The sequence below is a fragment of the Macaca mulatta genome, chromosome 2, assembly GCF_049350105.2.
Source record: "Macaca mulatta isolate MMU2019108-1 chromosome 2, T2T-MMU8v2.0, whole genome shotgun sequence".
Classification (NCBI taxonomy): Eukaryota; Metazoa; Chordata; class Mammalia; order Primates; family Cercopithecidae; genus Macaca; species Macaca mulatta.
In genome coordinates this window covers 153048179-153066525 of record NC_133407.1, presented here as the reverse complement: position 1 = coordinate 153066525, position 18347 = coordinate 153048179, and positions in this window count along the sequence as shown.

The window sequence follows — 18347 nt, the reverse complement described above, 5'->3', positions numbered from 1 at the left end:
CTGAGGCACTGCACTCCAGCCTGGGCGACAGAGTGTGGCCTTGTCTCAAAAGAAAAGAAAGAAAGATGGGAGGAGTTGTAAATGTTCAGGCCTCCAGAAGCTAATGAGTTTGGTCTCTAGTTGGACATCTGAACTTTGAGACCAGAAAAGAAGGAGAAGCAAGTTTCCTCTGCATATCTCTCCCTGCAATCCCAAATCCAATCTCTGCAATCCCTGGTGGAAATAAAAAGCAAAAATGGAGGCACTAGTAGATGATGATTTGAAAAAAACCCAAAGATGCCACGATATTGTCCTCACTGCTGGCCATCCTGCCTCAAATGTCACCATCAGCACCACCATGTAGAAAGCACTTATTACTTGAGGCGGAGGTCGTTTCTTCACATAAATCATTCATTTGTCCATCAGTCTGAGGCAGTGTGGATTCATTAAGCCACCAGATTAGCTAGCATAGAGAAGGAGTGCCTGGAAGGAGACAGGGGAGTGAGCGTTGCTAAAGTGCAGAGAGCTGTCCTGGGCGGTGCTCTCTGCTGGGAGCAGAGCCCAGAGGGGAGCCCTGAGCACACTGGGTGGAGGGTCAGACAGGAGGCAGGAGGAAGAAGGTGAGAGCCTCAGGGGCCACCATTCTGCAGGACCTCAATCTCTCTTTTCCAACTGTAATTTCCTCTTCCACTGACCTTAGTGTGGACCTCTTCACACTAAAGTTCTGGAAGTCTAGGATTCCATAAGTCTAATCTTCCAAAATACCACGATCCCAAGATCTCACGGATTCTTAGAGTTGCAAGATCATTTTCTTAAGTATGGAGATAAAGAAGACAAAGTAATGATTAAGATGGCATTATCTTTGAAAATGCCATCAAAGATACTGCGGTTCTAAGGTTCTGCAGTTCTCCAGGGTCTAAGTTTTAAAATTCAGTCCTTCTAAGATTGTATTAAGCCATCAACGTTTCCCATTTAGACTGAGCTGGAAGCCAGCAATCTGCAGGGAATCCAGTGATTTCTCTATGTGCTACCTGTACTGCTATTTTTCTTTACATTTAACATTTAAATTTAATTTAAAGTTTTTTTCTTTGGACTTAATCTCATTCTAAATAATAATAGTACATGAAGCTGTGAGTTTGAAGGACAAATTCTATTTCTCTAAAAACCTACCAAATAAGCTCTGGTAACGTAGCTCCTGGCACCTCAAACCATCTCAGGCACCACAAGCAATTGAAATACCGCATTTCAGAAGCCATTGCCAACGACGCCAGTCCCTCAACCCCCAACCAATTTCTGCAGGAGAGAGCAAAGCCATCCGTTTACAAATGGGCCGCAGGTCACACCTCCGGCAGGAATTCTTTGGGCTCTGAGAATGTGAGGTCCACCCACGGGTCTCCAGGGAAGGTCGTGCCCTGCTGGGCGGAGGTCGGAGTCTGGAGGTCGGGCGTCCTGCTGAGTGGAATCTCTTGTGGACTGGAGCCAGCGGGGACCCTATGCAACACCGCCATCTAGTGGCCAGAGTGTAAGGCACCGAGGGCGAAACATTGAGACACGTTTGCAGGTCCTGAAATTGGGAAAGTTGGAGAAAAGATAAAGGGACTAATGATTTAGAAACAAATAATTCGATAAAAAACAAAATAAATTGTAACATGGAATCTAATCAAGTCCTAAATGGGCAATTCAGAAACAACTTATGTGTTCACTATGGGGGCTTGGTTAAAGAAATGATGGGATATCATCTTAGGGAATAGTGTGTAGGCATTGTGATGAGTGCCATGAGCACCATGCTGACATGGAAAGATGCTCAGCTGAGTGGGGAAAAGAGCAGGAATCAGAGAGTCACCATGCAACTTATGCAAAATATAAGTATAGATCAATTTCGGGCACACATCTAGAGAGAATGTCCCCACCTTACCATCTTTCCCATGGCAGTAAATGCACCCCATTCACATGGCTGCTCAAGCCAGAAACCTATAAATCACTCAACCTTATGTCCCCCACCCTGACTGTTACACCAGTGCGTCGCCAAGTCAGTTCTGTCTCTGAAGCCCACCCACTTCTATTCCTCTCCACGACTACCACCTCCGGCCGAACCAGCATGTGTCTGGCCTGGGTGACTGCAGGGGCCTCCAACCTTGCCCTTCTGCATTTTCCAGCCCACAGCCCAGAGAACAGCCCCAGCGCCAACTGGATCATGCTGCTTCCCTGCTTAAACTCCTCCTGTGGTTTCCTGCCTCACTAGAATAAAAGCCCCCTCAAGCCAACCTTGTTCCATACCCTTGACCCCTTCTCGCTCTGCTCCTGCTCACTGGGCCCCTTCAGCTCCTCAAAGCTTTTGAGTTCTTTCCCATCCTGGTCTTCCCACCCCGTGCTGGTTCCTGGCCCTGAGACTTTCCTGGCCATGCCCCTCCCCTGCCAATCTCTACTCAAACCTGGGAACAATGTCCCTTCCTCAGAGCAGACTCTGTGGGTGATACGGGATTTCGTCTTTGTATCTTCTGATCTGTTTGGGAAACAAGTATTATTTTGATATGATCGAAACAATCAGATAGACCATTGGCACACGGTGAGTTCAGAGTAGGGGGAGGCTCAAAGGCCAGGGAAGGCTTCCTAAGGGAGGTGGAGCTTGAAGAACAGGAAGCATTGAGCCCAGGAAAGCAAACAGAATTCTAGACAGGGAAACTGGAATGAAGGTATAGAGGTGGCAGGTCAGCTAGAAGACGGGGCACCTGCTGATTTTGCTTGTTTAACACCCTTAATTCTGGTTGTAACACCCATTTTTTTTCCTCTGAGGGTGCACATTTCCCACATCCTCAGATCATGTGTTTCCAGTGAGGTTGATTCTCATTATGGGTGTGTGAATTCAGCTGGGCCAATGAGAACCTTTCCTGAGATTGTTGCTTCACCTGTTGAAAAAAGTGTTGTCTTTCCAACAGAGCTGTCAAGCTGGAAGGATGCAGGCCCAATCTTTGCCGCCACAAAGGAAGACAATAAAACCCATACAGGAGAAAACAGAGTCACAGGTGGAGACAATCACATTCCTGGTGACAATGTTTGAGCACCTGGATCCAGCCCAACCTAAGGCCATTTTCTCTTATGCTTTTTAGATCTGTGAACCAATAAATCCCTGCTTTAAGGGTTGGGCTAGTTTATCATGAGTGTCTATCATTTAAAACCCAAAGATTCCTAAGTTCCACACTAAGCTGGCTGGAACAGAGGCTTGCTGTGGAAGACAGTGAGGGAGGCTGAGCAGACACAGCAGAAACAACAAATGTCATGGCCATTCTTTGGAGGCAAGGCCTTTTTCCCAGTGGACTGAAGCATCTAGTGTGGGAATTGGAGAGTCTGAATCTCTGAGCCAAGCCAGAAATCTGAAACAACGATAGGCCCTCTCTCTTGACTGCCCACAAGCCACATTCTCCCTTCATTGACCCAGAAATCCTTTGAAAGGAGACCCAGGGACAGAAATGGCCTGGAGCAGCTCCTGTTCTTGGCTTATTGGGGTTCTGGAAGGAAACCATCTAAGTCTTCCCAGACCGCACTGGGAAGGCCAAGAATCCACAAGACAACTGGCCAGGGGGAGAAATGGGTGAGGGTGGGGAACCATTCGGGGCATTTTCCACTACTCTTTCCCTGTTTGTTTGTGGTCGGTCTGACTGCTCCTGAGGGCCCTGGTCTCTGGCAGGGGCGGGGAGGGAGTCCTGCAGGGCTGGTGGAGGAAAGGGACACAGGCCTGTAGCTCTAGCCCAGAGTTGGGGCCCTCCTAGGAACTACAGAATGGTGTGATACGTGGAGACATCCCCAGGGTCCTGAAGGGGCAGTACCTATGTCCTGTGCCCTCCCATCATGCCCAGCACAGTGCCTGCCACAGGGTTATATGCATGGCACTAGTTTCCATTTAGAAAACAAATCCCAAGTCCTTGCTAGGAGTGAGTAGAAGAGGACTTCACAAGAACCGAGGTGCATGATCATGTCAGTGTCACTGACTTGTGTCTTTGGGGCTGACTTGTGCCTTTGGGGCTATCTCCCACTCTGACCCTCCTGTAACCATCTCATCCGGTCTCCACAAGGGCAGGACTCCCTCTGAAACCTCTGGCCTGACACTAGCCACATACCACTTTCCAGCTTTCGAGAGCTGCAGCTGAAGATGCTAATGAAAATCAATACATATGGGCAGAGATTAGTTAAAATTCAACACTTAATCATGTTTTTTTTTTTAACTCTCAGCAAAAGAGGCACAGAGGAGAACTTTCTTAATCTGATAAAGAGTTTCCATTAAGACACCTGTGTGTGCGCGCGCTCACACACACACAACTAACATCATCATTAATGGTAAAATACTGAATGCTTTTCTCCTAAGGATAGGAACAAGAAATGGATGTCCGCCACTATCATTTCTACTCAGCATTGTACAGTAGAGCCCAGTTGTTTCAATGAGGCAGAAATAAAAATAAAAATAATAAAGATTAAAATAAAGCATATAAACTCATTATTTAAGATGATAATATTGTATGAGGAAAAAATCCAAAATCCAATAATAACCTATTAGTATTAATGAGTAAGTTTAGCAAGGTTGCTGGATAGAATCAACATACAAAAATTAGTTTAGTTTGTATGTGCTAGCAACAATTAGCAAATGAAAATTTTGATGTGCAATTTACAATAATACCAAAATAATCACCAAGTACTTATGAGTAGGTCTAAGGAGAGAAGCAAAGACCTCTATGATGACACAAAACTTTGTAGAGAAATTAAAGAAGACCTAAATAGAGGACTGTAGCCTGCTTATTGTTTGACCAGCTTAATATTATTACAATATTAAGTTGCCAAATTGATCTGTATGTTCCAGCAGGTATTTACAAGAAAATTGGCATGCTGCTTTCAAAATTTATATGGAAATTGCAAGGACCTAGAATAGGTAAAGCGATCTCACAAGAGTACGAAGCTGGATGACTTACTGTACTGGATGTCAAGGGTTTTTTCTAAATCCAGAGTAAGAAGACAGTGTGGCATACTGTGATCCTAGTCATGTGGACCAATAGAACAGAGTAGGGAGCCCAGAAACAAACCCACACGTGTTCAATCCCTGGATTCACAGGAAAGATGCACAATTCAGTGAGGAAAGGTGATGTTTAATAAATGGTATTAGTTCAACTGGATAGTCATGTGGGGGAAAATGAGCCTACCTCAAATCATACCCCAAAATTAATTTGAGATCCATCATAGACCTAAAGTAAAACAAAACATCTTCTAGAAAATAAAATACAAGAATATCTTCATGACCCTAGGGTAGACAAACATTTCTTAACCAAACAGGTTGAGAGATGTTTGAAATACATCTATGAAAAAAAAAAACTAATATCCAGAACATATAAAGAACTTTTATAAATTAATAAGAAAAAGACAGGCTAGGCACAGTGGCTCATGTCCTAATCGCACCACTTTGGGAAGCCGAGGCAGGAGGATCACTTGAGCTCAGGAGCTTGAGGCCAGTCTGGGCAACACAGTGAGACCATGTCTCTACTAAAATAAATAATTAAAAAAAAAAGCTGGGTGTGGTAGTGGCACCTGTGCTCCCAGCTACTTGTGTGGGTGAAGTGGGAGGATTTCTTGAGCCCCGGAGATCCAGACTGTAGTGAGCCATGATCACGCGACTGCACTTCAGCCTGGGCGACAGAGCAAGATCCCGTCTCTAAAAAAGAAAAAGAAAAAGACAGACATCCCAGTTTTTAAAGTGGGCAGAAAGCTGTGAACAGAGACTGCACCAAAGAGCACATCTAAATAGCCAATTATCATATAAGCATTATTAGTCATCTTGGAAAGGCAGATTAAAGTCACAGGAAGATGCTGTCACACTCCTCACTAAAATGGCTAGCAGGTGTGGTACACTGGCAAGTACACTGCCGTCAGCAGGCGGCCTTCAGCTTCTCCAAGGTCTGCCTCTGCTAGGAGAGCCACCCCGCTCTAGGCCATGGCCCTCCTGGGACAGCCCAGATCAGGTGGCTGAGTGCAGCAGGGCTTAGAGGTCAGCCTTTTGTTTCCACTGGATGTGGGTCACGCTGCTGGGCAGTACTCACGCCAGCTCCCTGCTGGGTTAACTGGGGCTTTGTCTAGCCTGCATCACAGCTCAGCTCCTCCCTCCGCCCCATCTTGTTCCTTCCTTTTCTCTTCACAGGTGGGGATCCCCAATAACAATCTCCAGACCCAAACTCCGTGGCCACATCTGCTCCCAGAGAAACCAACCCACACAGTGAGGATGTGGGTATGGAGCAACTGGAAGCCTCAACTATTGCTGTTTGGATCATCACTTAACCTCACCTGAGAAAACTTTTGGCAGAATTATATTATATATTAATGTTCTAATGCTAAACTCAATCTACATGGACCCTAAGACCCAGCACATTCTCTTCTAGGTAGATGCCCAGCTGAAATCAGTGCTTATGTCCCCAGAAGCCCTGTTCACAGAAGCTTGATGTGTGATAGCCACAACTGGCAACAGACCAAGTGTCCATCCCCAGGAGAATGGATAGACACGGGGGGTGGGGGCAGTTCAGTGCAATGCTTACAGCTCATAAAAAGGAAAAAGGCTGCTGCTACACACAACATGGATTCAACGCACGGGCTTTATGTTGAACAGAGGAGACCAGGCACAGAAGAGTGCACACATCCTGTGTGTATACACACAGTACACGCAACGTGTGTGGCTCCATTTATGTGGTGACCAAAACCAGGCACAACTAATCTGTAATGATAGGAGTCTGGAGAATGGAGAAATTGAGGCTGGAGGGAGCTTGCTGGGGAGCTGCAAGTGTCCAATATATTGGTTGATCCTGGGGGTGGTTGTGTGCATATATACAGAGGCAAAAGTTAATCAAACTCTACCATTAAGATGCGTGCACTTTACTGAATGTTACACCTTGATTAAAAAAAATAAGTTAAGAAATAGAAGAAGTTCCAAGCCTTCACAATGATCCACATTTATTGAGAAGTTACTGTGTTTCAGGGTCATTTCATGCAGCAGATCACTCCATGTACACACACGCACACACACACCAACAAATACATCCTCAACACACACACACCTTAGCACATACATACTCCAATACATACACACCCTAATACACACACCCCAACACACACATATGCCCTCAACACACACCCCAACACACACACCCTCAAAACACATACACTCCCTAACACACACATACTCCAACACACACACACACCCGAACACACACCCCAATACCTACCCCAACACACACACTCCAACACACACACCCCAATACACATATACCCCAACATACACCCCAATGCACACTCCAATACACATCCCAACACACACATTCCAACACACATCCCAACACACATCCCAATGCACACACACCCAGCACACACATACACCCAACACACACACACCCCAACAAACACATACTCCAACACATATATGCCCCAATGCATACACACCCCAACACACACACACACAGCAACACACGCATACTCCAACACACACATACTCCAACATGCACATACTCCAACACACACCCCAATACACACACACACACCGATACACGCATACTCCAGCACACACACCTCAATGCACATACGCCCCAACACACACAACCCAACACACACATCCCAAAACACACATTCTGACACACACATACTCCAACATACACACCCCAATACCCACAAACCCCAACAAACACACAATCCCCCCACAGACACCAACACACACATACTTCAACACACATACCCCAACACACACCTCAAAACACATACCCCCAGCACACACAGAACCCAACACAAACACACCCAACACACACAGCTCAATACACACACAACCCAATGCACTCATACACAGACACACACACACGCACACACACACTCTAACACACCCCCAACTTCGAGGTACAGCTAAAAGCTGAGCCTGGGGAGAAATAAGAACCATAGATGCAGTCATGTGGGCTAAACTCTGTGATCCAGTCGTCTTGTCCTTAAAGTGGAAGTGATACTGGTCCCCACCTCCCAGAGATGTGATCACAGACAAGCTATTAGGGACACAAGACACTAGACACAGGGCCAGGTGCACCCAAGGCTCTCAGAATGTAAGGACTGGCCATTTCAGGACCTGCTGAAGGAGGGCAGGCCCAAGGAACATAGGGTGTTGTGGGGAACACAGGCAAGGAAATTACACGCGCGGGACCTGGGAGGGTTGGGGCAGATATTGGTATAAATCTTGGCATCAGTTATTTCAGTTTGCATATCCCAGAAGTGCTGGTTCCTTCTGCAGCCTGGGAGGGCTGCTGACGCTAACTCCACCTACAGAGAAACCAAGGCTTACATTGTTGGGAGCCAGGGAGAGAGATGAATGATTGCATATCAGTGCTTGTCCTTGGTTTTTGAAACACGAGGAAAATTGTGATTTCTTTCAGAGGACTGGCAGGTTTGGAGCTCACAGAAGCCATGGATCACCAAGTGGGAAGAGGTACAGCCAGGCGAGGAACCTGAGGCACAGAGATGGCAAGTGGGTGCCCCCAGGTCACGCAGCAACTTAATGGTGGGGCCAGAATCTGCTCAAAAATAAGATTTTAATTTTACACCCAAGATCGGCTGTTGATGCAACATGGAATAAAGGTGAGGTGGGAGAAGTGAAAAGTATCTCTGCTTTCTCCCCAGTTCCTCAAAGACCAGTCTCCCTGTTGACTAAAACACTCATGCAGCTCCCATTAGAACAGAGACTCAGTCAGCCTGCTATCTTGTTGGAGCGCTGTTGAAGATGCAAACGAGAGTCACATGCAAGACATCCTCCAGCCAGAGGGACTGGAAGGGAACTCAGACCTCCTTAGTGTCACCCTTGGGACATAGGCAAAGACATTCCCAAAGATCTAAGGCCTCAGACCAGGCCATCTGGGAACAAAAAGATGGAAAGTCCCAGATCTCAGGGTTGGGCTGTCAGGCAGACAACAGCCCACAGTGGGCAAGCACCCTGTAGACTCCAGAAAGCCCAGCCATCCCAGACACAAAACTGAGGCATGGCCAGCATGTGCTTAGGGTTGCCTTCAGATGAAACTGTCTTGGCAGTGGATGAGAGAAGTCCTAGCAGAAGCTGGACCCGGTGCCATCCCTCAAATTTCAAACTGGGCTTCTTATGTGGTGATTGGTAGTTAATCCACTCAGCTGGGACCCTGGGCCTTCTGGCTGTCTGGAAGGCAGGCAGAGGAGGATTTGGGTTCTGGCTACTCAGCCAAAGTCCAGTGACCACTGGAAAATTGTGCAACAGACATACCACGCCTGCCCAGGTCTTTCCAACATACCAGCCCCAAGGCCTTCCCACAGCCTGGCTTGACTCACCCTGCACCTCTTGGCTGAGTGAGCCCCGTCTTCTAATGCCTCCAGTTCTACTGTGCGACCAATCTTCCCATTTAGGGCCCACCCTACTTCGCCCAGCACAGAAGATGCCTCCACTGTTTTCCAACCTGGCCATCTTGCTCCCACCCCACCACCTCTGTTGCCCCCACCAGTTTCTCCCCAGCCCCACAACCGGGACCTAGCAGGGAGACCCAGGGTCTGGGGCCGTTGTCCCAAGCACATCTGAAGGGTGCAAGCACCTTGTAACACCCCTGAATGCTTCCTGGTAGGGATGATGAAGTAACTGCTCAACTCGGCTATCTGACCTTCACTCACTGGGGTCAGCTGTGGAAGGTTAGAGGATGCAAGTGGGTGGCAGCATCTTCCTACCCTCCAGACACTCCTAGTTCTTGAGGTGAGGCTGACACACAAGAAAGGAATGACCACCCAGCACCGGGGACACATTTCAGGCTGCACGAGAAAGAGGGCCTCCCTCAAGTCCGCACAAGGTAATCAGGTCTTCATTGGAAGCAAGTACAGCTCGGGTGCGTGGAGATTCAGAGACAGGCTTGGAACCCAGGTGGCCTTACAGGATATGGAAGTCAGGGCTGAAAACAAACTGAGCAAAATGCAAAGCAGCTGCCTTGCTGGGGCAACACATGGCAATCTGCCTCTCTCTGTCTCTTTCCCTAGCTCTCTCTGTGTCTCTGTCTACCTCTCTCAGTCTCTTCCTTCGTCTGTCACTCTTGGGCTTTCTGCCCTCCTCTTCGTCACTCTCTTAGCCTTTCTTTGTCTCTCTCTTTCCCCTTTTCCTCCTCTCTTCTGTCTTCTCTCTGTCTGCTTCACCTTCTTGCCACTGACTGGCTTCCTCTGCTTTCATTAGGCTTCTGCTCCTCATGACTCTGCCTGGCCAGTGTCCAGTGCCCAGGTCTGTGAATTCCTATCCTGGCCCCTCTGGCCACAGCACACTGCCCCCAAAGGAGCCCAGAGAAGTGAGGCAGCAGAGTAGCTGCACTCTACCCTAAAACCCTAAAGGCAAGAGAATTAGAAGAAGCTCAGAGAGGATCTAGTCCAGCTAAAAAACAATTAAGATATAATATACATACAGTAAATTGCATACATCTTAAATGTACAGGTTGATGGCTTCTACACGTCTACATGCACATAATGCCATCCACATCAAGACATGTCACATCTCCAGCTCCTCCGAAAGTTCTTCTCCCTGTCCAGTCAATTTGTACCTTCCCGGAGGCAGCCACTTGGTCTGAATCTTTTCACCATGTTTTTTTGTGTTTTTTGTTTTTTGTTTTTTTTTTTTTGAGACGGAGTCTCGCTCTGTCGCCCAGGCTGGAGTGCAGTGGCATAATCTTGGCTCACTGAAAGCTCCTCCTCCCGGGTTCACACCATTCTCCTGCCTCAGCCTGCCGAGTAGCTGGGACTACAGGCGCCCACCACCACACCCGGCTAATTTTTTGTATTTTTAGTAGAGACGGTGTTTCACCGTGTTAGCCAAGATGGTCTCCATCTCCTGACTTCGTGATCCACCCGCCTCGGCCTCCCAAAGTGCTGGGATTACAGATGTGAGCCACCGCGCCCAGCCTCTTTTCACCATGTTTTAAAATTCCTTTGCAAAATTCTGACAGTAAGAGAAGTCTGACATAATCAACTCCATCTTGCTTCTAACCTCCAAGCTGTCCTTGGTCAATCATAGTGTGGACCAAGCTAACCTTGGGAGGAATTTGTAGTTTAACCTATAGCAAGGATGATGATAACCTATCCCAAAATTAAATTGCCTTTGTAAAACTAATGAAAGGCCATGAGGTTAGGGCTGTGAGGGGGGCCTGAATTCTGCTAAGATGTACGTGTAGTTAAATGTAACCAGCCATTGTCCCAGAGGTCACAAGATTTGGAATGTCCCCTTTTACTCCTGTAGATAACATCACTATTGCAGAGCCTAAGATTGACCTTTTGGGATGTCTTTTCCGACTCTTGCATTTCTCATGACTGGCTGACTCCACCCAGACCTGTGATTCATCCAGTTCTGTGGCCCCCACCCAGAGGCAGACGTAGCGCCTAAAGACCGTCTTCCATACTCCTATGATTTCATCCCCAACCAATCAACATTCCCCATTCCTTAGACCCCTGCACACCAAACTATCCTTGAAAAACCCTAACCTCTGAGCCTTTGGGGAGACTGATCTGAGTAATAACTCTGTCTCCCGCATGGCCGATCTCCTGTCAATGAAATGTCTTTACTGCAATACCATGATTTCAGTAAATGGATTTCGTCTGTGCAGTGGGCAAGAAGAACCTGTTGGGTGATTACAGATTTGTCCAGTGCTGTCCAAGGGAGAGAATATAGTCATGGGTTCTTAGTTTCTGTTTCTGGTTGGGCCAGTAAAACCTCTTCCTCATGCCTCTTTTCCGCTTATCACTAGAGACAGAAATGAAAAACCATGGCTTCAGACTGCTAAAAGTCTAAAACAAAACAAAACAGAGCAACAACAAAATAAGGTGGACTGGACAAGCTTAAGCTCATAGACCTTATTTAAGTGGACTCACGCTGGATACAGGCCTCTGACTCGGGCCCGTTATGCTCAGCATGGTGTATTGTTGTGTTTTTCTGCAGTGTCTTAGTCTGCTTGGGCTGTCATAACAAACACCACTGGCTGGGGGGCTTAGATGACAGAAATTCATTTTCTCCCAGCTCCAGAGGCTGAAGCCCATGATCAAGGTGCCAGCCAATTTGGTTTGATGAGGGCTCTTTTCTTGACTTGCAGACAGCCACCTTCTCGCCGGGTCTTCATGTGGCCTCTCCTCATTGTGTACATGGAGTGAGGGGGAGGCGGTGAGGAGAGGGAGGGGGAGGAGAGGGGAGGAGGAGGGTGCTTTCTAGTGTTTCCTCTGTAAGGACACCAATCCTACTGAATTAAAGCTTCACTTAACCTTAATTATGACCTCAGTTAACCTTAATTACTTCCTTAGAGGCCTCATCTCCAAATATAGACATACTGGGGTTAGGGCTTCAGCATACACATTCTGGAAGGTCAGGAACATTCTATCCATAACAAGCAGTTTGTTCCCTTCATGGTTGAGTTGCAGAGTAGTATTCCATTACGTGGATTTGTTGTATGAATATGTCTCAACTGGTTTGTTCATCACTTGTTGATGGACATGTAGGTTTTTTCCAGTTTGGGGCTATTTATTATGAATGAGGAGAACATTTATATAACAGTCTTTGCGTAGACCTGGATTAACCAACAAAGGGAATATGCTGGAGCACACGAATGAAAACTCCACTGGTGGTCAAGTCTTCAGGAATGGCTCCATCTGGAGGCTCCAGACCACACTCCATTTTTCTCTACTATGCTTTCAGCTATATGTTTGTATATGCGTGAGACTGACCTTTCCATCCCCTCTTACAGCTCAGTCTTTCTCCTTTGTTTATTCAATCAGCAAAGATTTATGGAGCCAGCTCCATGCCAAGCACTGCACTATGAGTGGGAAACAATGGGTAAGCTCTGCCCTCGCCCTCTTGGAGCGTATGGTCTAGTGAGAGACACGGACAGATGGACACATAAGCCCACAAGTGCTATATACAAGCCCACAGCTCCAAGTGAGAAGAAGGGTTCTATAAGATGAAAGTCCCAGCTACTCAGGAGGCTGAGGCAGGAGAATGGTGTGAACCCGGGAGGCGGAGCTTGCAGTGAGCCGAGAACATGCCACTGTACTCCAGCCTGGGTGACAGAGTGAGACTTTGTCTCAAAAAAAAAAAAAAAAAGATGAAAGGGCGAGATGTCAGTGACTCTTCTATCTGGGGACAATGGGGTCAGGCCAAAGAGTCTTTTGTTGCTTTCAGCTCTGTGTTTGTCTCTGTTGCGTCCGTCTCCCTATACTGCCCCAGTGAAGTCCCCTAGATGTCAGATGTCCACACAGAGCCTATGTGTTTGCTTCTGATCATAGATTTGTTTGCAAAGCAAGGCTTGTGAAAGCATTTCCAGTCGAACTAGATTATTAAAACCCTGCAGGAGAATTTCATGTCCTTGGGGCCGGGGAACTCAATGTTCCACATTGGTGTTGCTCTCTCCTTAAGGACCTTCCACGCAGCCGCTGGGGCTGGTGGGATGGATTATTTATTGGTCTGATTAAATGCATCCTTAAGCTGTAAAACTGGTGCCAGGGTCTTGGGCCACACTTCCAGAGCGAGACTGATTTGTTTCTCGAGGGAAGAGCTCTAATAATTGTGGCCTCTCTCTCCTCCCACATGATTTCAGGACTGGGAGATTCTGGATAAGCACTAGTTCTGCCCCAGAGGGTTTTTACTCAAGGGAGTCTGTTCATTTTACAACTATTCCATTTATGCCTGATGCACACCAGGCATTGGGCCAGACTCTGGGCACAGCAACAAGCAGGACAGATTCGACCTCTCCCCAGAGGAGCTCAGAGCCTGGTGGGGGCAGATACCCATGAAACCATCACTCATGTATTACATAGGTAAGTATAAACCACAGTGACTGCCACAAAAGAGGGACACAGGGTTTTTAAGTGACCATATCAAGGGGAGTTGACTTAGATGAAGTGTCCAGTGACATCTCAGCTATGGAGATCTGAAGGATGAGCACAGGAAGGGAGGGGAGGCAATGGAACAGCACATGCGAAGGCACCAAAGGAAGAGGAATCAGGGCACAGTGAGGAGCTAAGAGGAACAGCATGGGCTGAGCAGAATGAGAACGGGGAAGAGTGGTTCAAAAGGGTAGAGGGCGTCACAATAGGCCCTATGGAGTCTAGAGTTTATTCGTAGAGCCCCAGGGAGCTATGCAGGTGTGAGCAGAAGGCTGGTGTCACTGCTCTCTTTCACCACTGCACAAGACCTCCCACAGGCAGGCTCTTCCTCTGACCCTTCCTACTGCAGGGTCTTTCTAAAGCATCTCTTATCCCACCATTCCCAGCCTTAGAACTTGCCAATAACTCTTTACTGTGGATGCAACATCAAATCTCCTTAGCAGGGGCTTGAGGTTAGAATAGTTGGTCAAGACTTTGAAGGACAAGCAAGTGATTGGGAGTTTGTTGGAAGTCATTGTTTGCTGTCTTTCTTTTCCTTTGAATAGTGTAGTGCTATGAGCTCCTTTAGGGCAGAAGTCATGATACAACCTTTTCTTATATTTGCAACAGAGGCCAAAGCATGGGCAATATTGTCATCCTCATCATCATTATCATCTTCGTCATGGGCTCCATTAATTAGACCAAGCATTGTATATGCTGTATTGGTTAACTGTTGCTGTGGAACTTAACAGCCTAAAATAGTGATTTATAATGACAACCATTTATTTTGGTCACAATTCCGTGGGTTGGCAGCACAAGTTGGGTTTGGTGGGGCAGTTCTTCTGGTGTTGACTAGCCTCTCTAACATGTCTGTGGTTAGCTGTGGGCCAGCAGGCTGCCTCTGCTTGTGGGCATTGATTGACTGTTGGCCAGGTCAATGGGGATGACTGATTAATATGTCTTCATCCTTCAGGTGAGATTTGGCCTCTTCATATGGTAGTGGCGAGGTCCCAGCATAAGAAGAGATACCTACTCAAAGTGAGAAGGGATAGTCAGTTGGCCACATCAAGTTACAAGGCCATCTGTATTGAAGAAAGTGAAGAAAGAGACTCTGCTGCTTAACAGGAAGCATGGCAAAAGGGCATGGATATGGCAGGGTGTGAAAAATTGGGTCATTTTTGCAAACAATCCATTTCACAGCTGTTATCTCATTTCCTCAAAAAGACAAAGTCAAAGCTCAGTTTTACAGGTAAAGCAGCTGAGGCACAGAGAAGAAATGGAGTTTGCTCAAGGAGCTGCTAATTGAGTTGAGATTCAAACCCTGGTGTTTATGACTCTGCAGACAACACGTTCTTAACCCCTGTGAGTTACTGCCCACTCCACTCACAAAGACCTAAGGAGGTCAGCATCCCAGGAGGCCATTGTCTTTGCCATCATTGCCATCATCATCACCATCATCACATTTATTGAATATCTGTGATGTGCAGATGCTATCAGTGCTTTACATGGATTAATTCATTTATTATAATTCACCCAATGTCCCTATAAGATGTACCCTAACTATTTTCCCGTGTAACGTGGGTCAAGATTAGAAATTTCATGACCACTCATTTTGATATTCCCTCTATAGCACAATGTCTGGCATGTAGGTCATACCCTCTTACCAAATGTTTGCTGAATGAATGAGGGCAGAAGTAGGAGAGTGAACAAGGCCCAAGGCAAACAATCAGTAGCCCAAAGTCACACAAAGCAGGACTAGACCTCAAGATCCCCCACCTCCTTGCCATGTGGCCTCTGGGCAGCCTTGTTACCTGGATCTGCTGCTGCTGCACTCCCCCAAGGTGGTTGAAAACAGAAAACAAGATTCAGGACATGCTGCTTGGTCTTCCAGCCGGTGCCCCCAAACCAAACATAGTCCCAGAAATGTAAATCTGAGAATGTTTTGCAACCACCTAGCACAGTGGAGAGAGCACTGGGCTCGGAGTCTGAAGACCCACGTGTGCCACCCTTGGTTGATGTGTGATCCTGGATGGGTCACTTGGAGAAGACCAGACTTTCCTCATCAGAAGTCCAGGGCTTCAGATTTTACATCCTGTTTACATCCCAGGACCGTGTGGGAGATGAGAGGAGCTCACAGATGCAAACTCTCCATGAAGCTTGTACTTGACTCAACTCATGGACCTCTCCGGGTACACTCACCTCCACTGGTTGCACCCCCACCGACACCCCCAGCCTTACTTACTTGCTCAGGGGAGCCCAGGCCCCGCGCCAGCCCATCTCCTAATTGTCACGGGCTCCACCTCCCGTAGGGCAACGTCTGTGCCTAGGCCTGGCCTCTTACCCTGGATGGAACCACAGCACCTCTGGTGCCCTGGTCCAACCCGACTGGTCACGCAGAGGCTCTGGCTCATCTCACTGTTTCTAGACCCGGACGAAGCACTCTGCCCTGGGATGTAGCATGTAGCTTCCCCAGCAGCTGTCTGAAGGGGCCACAACACTTTCAGGGCCACAACACTTTCACTCCCTCTGCCTGGGGCGGCCTCCGCTCCTTCTTGTCAACAGGCAGAGGCTCTGATCTGCAGGTCTGACTTGTACGTCCACTACCTGCACTCAGCGTAGGACCTGACACTGGGCAGATGCCCCTTAAGGCTTAGGGGGAGGAAACAGAAACGTCAGAGGGGATGCATTGGTGGACACAGGCAGGTCGGCTTTGTGGGTGTACCACCTGTGACTTACACAGCTTCCAAGTATCTCTCATTTAGGTCAATGTTTTCTTCTTCTTCTTTTTTTTTTCTTCTTGATGCCCAGTAAAGTTCAACTTCATTGTACATTTTTTGTTTTTTGAGTCAGGGTCTCATTCTGTCACCCAGGCTGGAGTGCAGTGGTATAATCATAGCTTACCCAGGCCTGTAGGGTCAATTTGGACCAGTGAAAGACAGATGATGGAAAAATCACCAGGAGATGCTTCTTTCTTCCTCTGCTAGTCTTGGCTCTCTGGAGATGTTGCATGGATGAGTGACCCGGTGTGCTTTGCTCTGAAGCTGTGACATGCTCAATCATGTACCACCCTGTGTTGTTTTCTTTCTCTCCTTCCCTGCTTCACTTCCCGTCTTCCCTCAGTCTTCACCCAGCTCACACCCTGGAATGACACACAGGTACCTGAGCTTCACTGGAGGCTCTGTGGGCTAGGCAACCTAGTCTAAGATAAAGAGAAAAATTTGAGAAAGTTGTCAATTTGCAACCACTCAAAAAATCAGAAGAAGACTGTATCTACTGCTGGCGAGGATATGGAGCAACTGGAATGCTCTCATACTCTGCTGGTGAGAATGTAAAGTGGAACAGCCACTTTGGAAAATGGAGTTTCTTAAAACATTAAACATACACCTACCATATGGCTCAATCTTTCCACCCCTAGGTATTTATCTAAGAGAGAAAAAAATACATATGTCTACACAAAGACGTGTACGAGAATGTTTATAGCAGCTTTATTTATAATAGCACCAAACTGGAAACAACTCAAATGTCCCCCAACTGGTGAATATATAGACAAATGGTGGTATATTCATACAATGGAATTTTACTCAGCAATAAAAATGAATAAACTCTGGATACACACGACATGCGTGAATCTCTAAATAATTATGCTGAGTGAAAGAGGCCAAAGAAAGTACTGTTTGATTCCATTTACATAAAATTTTAGAAGATGCAAACAAATCCGTAAAAACAGAAGTAGGCCAAGGATTGCCTGGGGACAGGGGTGTAGGAGGGGTGGGTTGTACACAGGAGGGCACAAGGGGACTTTGGGGGCAATGGAAATGCTCGCCTTCTTGATTGTGGTGATGGTCTCAAGAGACCACCTTCATAAAGATATGAAAAGGGGGGAAAATCACCAGGCCTATAAGTGAACCCAACCAAATCTTTAGGGGAACGATCACTCCAATGCTATTTAAAGCATTTCAGTGCACAGAGAAAGAAGGAAAGCTTCCAAATTCCTTTTGTGAAACTAGCGTAATTCTGATACAGAAAACCTGGCAAAAAGGGCCCATTAATGAGGAGTGTGCTGCTCTGCGCACACCTGTGGAGTTATTATTGACTCTCTAAATCAGCTACACTGCAGCTGACTTAATTTCACATTTTTTTTCTGTCTTTAGTTTCTAGAAATTTAATTGCATTGTGTGTTCCTGTGGATCTCTTTGGGTGCATTCTGTTTGGGGAAAGCAGCAAGCAGGTTTACCGGATCGGATGGAGAGGGAAGAGGAGGGAGGCCAGCTTCGGAGGCTGATCCCAGTGAGAGGGCTCGGTGGTTTACTGGATCCCAGTGAGAGGGCTTCTCCTACAGGGGAGCTGGATCCAGGAGCCTCCAAGACCTCAGCATGGGCTCACTGACGCCCCTCTCGCCTCTCTCTGCTGGTCCCTCCCACCCTGACCCACCTGCTGCTCTCTGTGCCCATGGCTCCCACCTTTGTTTGTATCTTCAC